At 38.1% G+C, this 7,151-nt stretch overlaps 1 protein-coding gene across 6 annotated transcripts in view; it reads left to right on the top strand.

Annotated features, from left to right (window-relative positions):
* LOC106874569 (DNA ligase 3) overlaps positions 1-2,052 on the top strand; it is an 86,797-nt gene extending 84,745 nt beyond the window's left edge. For all 6 annotated transcript variants that reach the window (XM_089360969.1, XM_089360974.1, XM_089360973.1 and 3 more), the window contains one exon: positions 1,702-2,052. The gene's annotated coding sequence lies outside the window, so the exon portion shown is untranslated. The remainder of the gene's footprint in view (positions 1-1,701) is intronic.
* Positions 2,053-7,151: the final 5,099 nt, after the last annotated feature.

Raw genomic sequence — 7,151 nt, 5'->3', positions numbered from 1 at the left:
TACACACGTATATATGTATGTGTGTGTATATGTATAAGAGTTAAGTGGAGGAATATTATGAAAATGGTTTGTTATTGAAATGAATTCAAATTTTTACTAATTCTATAGAGAAAGTGAATAGAAATTATGATAATGTAATTTGCATTAGGAATCCTAATATAAACATACAAATATGATATATATGTATATATTGTGTATGTGTGTGTAAGTAGTGAAGGCACATGATCTAGTGGTAAGGATGTTACACTCACAATTGTAAGATCGTGGTTTCAATTCTTAGACCAGGTGGTACATTGTGTTCTAGAAGAAAACACTTCATCTCATATTTCCCTGAGATCACTTCGACATCTGACACATGGTACACTGTGCACCTATTCAGGCAACATCAATTTGATGGCCGGACTGAGCTTATGTGTGGCACGAACTTTTGATCACTATAAACAAATCATTTGTGCTGGTCATTTGGCAAAAGCTGAATGCTCATACATCATCTTCGACAGGAGAGTCCATCATAAATATATACGTGTGTGTGTGTGTGTGTGTGTGTGTGTTACTGCCTGCTTGTCTTGACTTCATGTGTAAATGAGTGTCACTGTCATTCTGGCAGTGTCCTTCGTTTCCAATCTCTGTAAAAACATGAATGGTCATGGATGAAACAGGTGAGGGGTGGTGACAGGAATGGCAGTTGGCTTTAGAAAATCCATCTCAACAGATACTGTCCAATCCATATGAGAATGGAAAAGCAGATGTTAAAAAGATGATGGATTATTTTTGCTTCCACTTGTCCATTCTGGCAGGGGTCAGATGAGTCTGTTTCAATACAGCATCTCTCTCCTTGTCGATGTTCTTTGTCTGAACTAATTTTTGGTTAAACAACTATAGATTTATGTCAAGACAGAAAGCTGGCAGAAACGTTAGCACACTGGGCGAAATGCTTAGCGGTGTTTCGTCTGTCTTTATGTTCCGAGTTCAAATTCCACCGAGGTCAACTTTACCTTTTATCTTTTCGGGATCGATAAAATTAAGTACCAGTTGTGTACTGGGGTCGATCTAATCAACTGGCCACCTCCTCAAAAATTTCGGGCCTTGTGCCTAGAGTAGAAAAAAAACAACAGATTTAGGTAGGTTAACCTTTTAGTATTTAAACTGACCATATTTGGCCAAAATATTCTACCTGTTTTATGTTCAAACCAAACAGATCTGGTCTCTCACACCTACCTTACAATGTCAATTTAGAAACAAAACAATTTCATTATCAAAATCTCAAAGCTTCAAAATAATGCATTATTAATCAAAACAATGTAAATAAATAAACATTACATTTGCCAAGACATCATCTAATGTGCGCTTCTCTTTCGGAGAGATGATTTAGCTGCTATTTCTAGTGGGTTCACTGAATGCACAGATGCTATCTAATATGCTTGACTCTGTTATTATTTTTGCATCCACGTCTCCATTCTGTAATGAATCAGATGAGTCTTTCAATAAAGTATTTCTCTTCTTGTCTCAGTTCTTTGTCTGAACTAGTTTTTGGTCAAGCCACAACAACAAAAGATTTTAATAGTTTGTCTCCTAGAATTTGAGAATATTGTCTTACCAAATGCCAATATCTGCCCAGGTTTTTACAACCAATTCCATACTAACATGTTTTCTAACGCATCTTCTTATATTCTTTGAATTTATTCACCCCTTGTCTTGCAGGAATTGTTACGAAAGAAAAAAGAAAAAAAAAACAAACTAACAAATAGAAAAACAAGAAAGCTTTGAGAATAAACCAAGACTTTTCTGTTGATGTTCCTATACTGCAGCCCCACCCATGAGAAGCACCACAGGCGCATCAGTGGAAGACGGGGAGGGCAACCGTATGAATTATTTCTCTTTTATCATGGCACAAATGAGTTTTAAACAAAAATAACAAAAATTATTTAAAAATCTTTTTTTTTCCTTTATTTTTGGTTTCTCAAATGAAGAACATTTATAATGAGATTGCAAAGTAAAAAAACAAAAGCCAAGCAAAAAATATGAAAAAGAAATCTGACTTCTTTTGCATAATGTTGTTGTTGTTTATTTCTTTAACCTTTTAGCATTGAAATTAGTCTTTCAAATGTAATGCTTGTTTGTCTTTTCTTTTTTTTTTTACTTGTTTCAGTCTTTGGACTGCGGCCAGACTGGAGCATTGTCTTGAAGGGTTTTTTTTTTTTAGTAGAAGAAACCAGTCCCCAATATGTACTTCTTTAAAGCTTGGTATTTATTCTATTAGTCTCTTTTTGCTGAGCCTCTAAGTTACTGGAACATAAGCAAATTGACACCAGTTGTCAAGCATAGTGGTGGGGGGGGGGGCAAACACACACACACACACACACACACTTAAAAAGCTTCCAGTCCACACTCTGAAGTGGTTGGCATTTTTTAAGGGCATCCAGTTGTAAAAATCATGCCAAAACTAATCTCGCCTGTGCTAGTGCCACATAAAAAAAACACTCAGACCTCTCTGCGGAGTGGTTGGTGTTAGGAAAGGCCTCCAGCCATAAGAACCCTGCCAAAACAGACAGTAGCCTAGGATAGTTTCTGCCTGGCTGGCTCCTGTCAACCATCCTACCCATGCCTACATGGAAGATGGACATTAAACGATGATGATAATGTTGTGCTGGGCTTTTTCCAGTTTCCGTCTACAAAATCTACTCACAAAGCTTTGGTCATCCCAGCGCTTATAGTAGGAGACACTTGCTCAAGGAGCTGCACTGTGGGATTAAATCCAAGACTACGCAATTTGGTTGCCACCTTCGTATTACACATTCTGCCTATAAAAAGTGAGATATTTACAGTACTTAGGTTTTCCAAACAGTCACCCATTTAAGTTCTAACTAAGCTCAATGTTGTTTAGCACTTTTGAAACCAATCCACCTTAACCTGCCCTTGTTTGTATGTTAGAAATTTTGTTTTAAAGTGATCTAAATTAAAACTTTCCATTGAAATTTCATCTTAATTTATGTTCCAAACATTTTCAAAATTAATTGAAACAAAGTTGGTGCATGTTGACTGGAATATGGTTATAAAAGAGTAAGGTTTGGTGTTTGGACAAGAACCAGTGCTTTCAATGTGATATGGTCATAAGCATTGTTCACATTGTTTTGAATTAATCAGGCACTATCTTGTAGCTTCAAGATTTCAATGTTTATTTTTAGAATCACATTGTAGTGTAGGCGTGAGAGGCCAGGTCTGGCAGGGTTGAACATAGAACAGGTTGAATGCTAAAGGGTTAACTAGGTTCCTTTCATCAAATAAATGGGCTGTGGCCATGCTGGGCTCCCACCTACAAGTCTTGACCTATGACCCTCAATACTTGTTTAAGTATGATACACACACATATATATATATATACATGTACTTATACATATTTGTTCATTTATGTGTGTACATGTATGTATGTATGAGTGTGTATATATATATATATAATGGCAAATGAAAAACAGAAGATGGAATAGCCAAGAATTTATTATTAATCACAACATTTGTTTTGACATCTTGCATCGATTCCTCATGGATGGGACACTCAACAATTGGTTCAGGAGTATCTGGTGGTGCAGATGTATCTCGTTGGGTGGTAAATATATACAGCTCGTTAAAATAACTATTCCGCATTGTAACTTCCCGTTTTGTAGAAACAAAAGCAGCCAGACGGAGGAAATATCTTTATATAGATCAAAGAAAAATCACAGATGGCAAAAAGAGAGACGAACACGCAATCCAGCGAGAAAAGCATTAAAAATAACCGTTATATGATTTTGTGTCCACCCATGCACATACACACTCACACACATTGCATACAGAATATATGAAAGAATAAAAGCTGCCTCTGCATTTTGTTGACTCAGTCAAGGCCTTTGATAGTCTGTTGAGATGAATGAAGTGCTGAAAATGCGAGCAGTCAAGGTGCAAAACCCCAAAGCCCTCAGAGGTGTAAATTCTGGATGCATCACTGCTCTGGCTGCTTTCACTGCCATTAAGACTTCCAATGGAGAAGGGCATCAAACGAGGAGATACCATCTCTTCAAAGGCCTTTGCTGCATCTTTAGAAATGGTCATCAAAAATATTGACTGGCCAAGTGGTGTGAACAACAGCTAGCTATTAAAACACCTCTGATTCGCAAACGAAATCCCACTCACCACCTTACAGCTGTAGACTATGCTGGCTGAGCTGGGCTCACATAGCTCAGCTGTCGGCCATTGAATGAACTGCACGTAAACAAAATACATGCTGTCCGAAGATGTAGCACAAGGCCGAACAGAGATGGCAAGTGGTGATATCGTGGTCAATGAGTATGTCTTGGCGCACAGTGAATGTGTTCCGAGAAATAGACGTTGAGATCTTGTGGAGGAGAATAAGGAACAGATAGAAGATCCTACGTGCCTGTCTCTTCGATAGCACCGTCTATCTGCGCTATTATATGCGAGACGTTAGGTACTACGAAGTGAAGAACATCGATTAGCTATGACGCAAAAGGCCATGGAAAGATCCATGTTTGGAATATCATTGTGAGAGTGTATTCAAAATGGAGTAATTTGAGAAAGGAGCAGAATGAACGATGTGATCGCAGAATACCGGAAGCAGTAGTTCCACCAAGCTGAACACAACGCAAGGTTCACAGATAACAGGTGAACCGTACAGTCGTCGAGTAAAATCCAAGAAATCAGCAAACACCATTTGGAAGGTGTCCACGATGATGGAAAGATGATTTAGTTAATTTGAGCTAAGGTGGAAAAGAAGGGCACAATCAAGAAAGTGCATTGTGATCAGAGGTGTGTAATAACATACGATAGTATGGTCGAAACTGATTCAGTGATATAATGCATACATACATACATATATATTATTGGGTGATTCCATAAATAATACGTGTTTTTAGTACTTTGTTTTTCAAAGTTAAGATAAACAAAGTTTTCTTTTAATCTAAAATATACTCTCCTTCATTTTCTACAATGCTCTTACATCTATCTGGTAGATTTGCAAGGCCCTTCTTCCAAACTTTACTTGACCGTGACGAAAAATACTTCTCTAGTACTGTTCTGACCTCGTCTAAATGATTTTGATGACTGCGGAATAAATGATAATCAGATGGAGCAATGTCTGGCGAATATGGTGGGTGGGGCATTGTTTCCCATTCAAACTGCTCCAGCTTTTGGGGTGTCATCCTCGCTGTATGTGGCCGAGCATTATCCTGATGGAAGAACACCTTTCGTCTCGAAACCAATGATGGTCGTTTTTCTTCTAGCGCTGACTTAAATGACTGATTGAATGACCAAATCCAAGCTTCTCTGCTAATTCTTCAACAGTTACAATGGGATTTTGTTCCACCAGCGTTTGCAGAACATCCTCGTCGAGCTCTCCAGATCTTCCAGATTGACCATGACAGAGAAAGTTGTCGTGGCGATACCTGCTCAGTGGCCTGTGCAAAGTTGCAGAAAGTGTAAGGAGAGGAGTGTATGAGTTGCACACAAGTGTAGATGTGGTTCAGACGTTTCCAAGATGACCGAAAAAATGTTGATATTGACGAACATTTTGGGAGACCTGCAACCAGCAGAACTGAGAAAAACATCGCAGATGTGCGTGCAACTGTGAAGGTAAATCGTCGAATCACCATCCGTGGGTTATCGGAGGAAGTGTAGATTAGTTACGGTTCACTTCAGTCCATTATCACTAAAGTTTTGAGTCTGAGACACGTGTCTGCCAAATTTGTGCCAAAACTGCTTTCAGCTGACCAAAAGGATACTTGAGATTCAGTTGCACAAGATCTTCTTCATTGTGTCGAGAACGATGAAAACTTTTTTGAAAACTTTGCGTAGACCTCTGAATAGGTATCGTCAAGCTTTAGGCAAAATTTGATGCAGATTCTCAGAACAACTTTCTCTGTCGTGGTCAATGCGACGATCACACGCTACACATCTTCCTTCTAAGCACTGTTGTAAACAGTGGAAGTGAACTAGAACGTTAAAACGTAATGCGCATGCACAGCAGAGCTGAAGGTCAATCTGTGCCGAGCGGCTTCACACTGCGTGCTTTAGCTTCGTTGCTATGACACCAGTCCGGATACTTACTGATCAGACCACGTATTTATTCACATTGTTTTGAATGAATTCTGCATTATCTCATAGCTTTGATATTTTGTGATATTTGGTGATTCTTTTATCTTTTATTTTTAACTTGTATAACTCATTAGACTGCAGCCATGCTGGAGCAACGCCTTGAAGGATTTTAGTCGAACGAACCGGCTCCAGTACTTTTTAAAAAAAAGCTTGTTACCAATTCTGTCGATCATTTTTGCCAAACTGCTAGATTACGGGGACGTAAACACACCAACACCATTTAGTTTTAGAATGGCATTGTAAGATAGGTATGAGAAGACAGATCTGGCCTATTTGAATATAAAAACAGTCGAATATTTGAGCCAGATGTGACCAGTTTAAATGCTTTCTATCCTTCCTTCTCTCTATTTGCTACTTTCTTTTTCCTCTTTTTTTACCTTCCTTCCTTCCTTCCATCCATTTTTCATTCCTTTATTCCATTTTTTTTTTTACATTTCCCTCATTTCATTATTTTCCTTTATTTTAGCTTTCAACTCTTTGTTTCTTTGTTCTTCTCATTCATTGATGCGCCCCCACCCACCCACACGCTTTCTTACCTGTTTATTTCCCCCTCTCTCTCTCCATCTCTCTCTCACACCTTCTCTTTCTTTCTCCCTCCCACACATTCTAAATTATCCAAGTAACATTTCACACAATGTCCACCTAACACTGGTGTCACTAATGAAATGGCAATATCCGGCCAACCTACACAGTACACACACACACACACACACACACACACACACACACACACACACACACACGCACACGTATACACACATATACATATATATATATGTGTATGTATGCACACATATATACATATATACACGTATGTGTGCATGTATGTGTGTGTGTATACACACAATACTCACATTTATATGTCTATATATACACATACACACAAACGTGTGTGTATATATATATATATATATATATATATGATACGCAGACAATATAGTTTGTGTGTATATATATGTGTGTGTATGTGTATATATATATGTATATATATATACATGTGTGTATAT

The sequence above is a fragment of the Octopus bimaculoides genome, chromosome 12, assembly GCF_046866305.1.
Source record: "Octopus bimaculoides isolate indiv1 chromosome 12, ASM4686630v1, whole genome shotgun sequence".
Lineage (NCBI taxonomy): Eukaryota > Metazoa > Mollusca > Cephalopoda > Octopoda > Octopodidae > Octopus > Octopus bimaculoides.
Note: the sequence above shows the minus strand (reverse complement) of the source record. Positions and strands in the feature narration are given on the sequence as shown.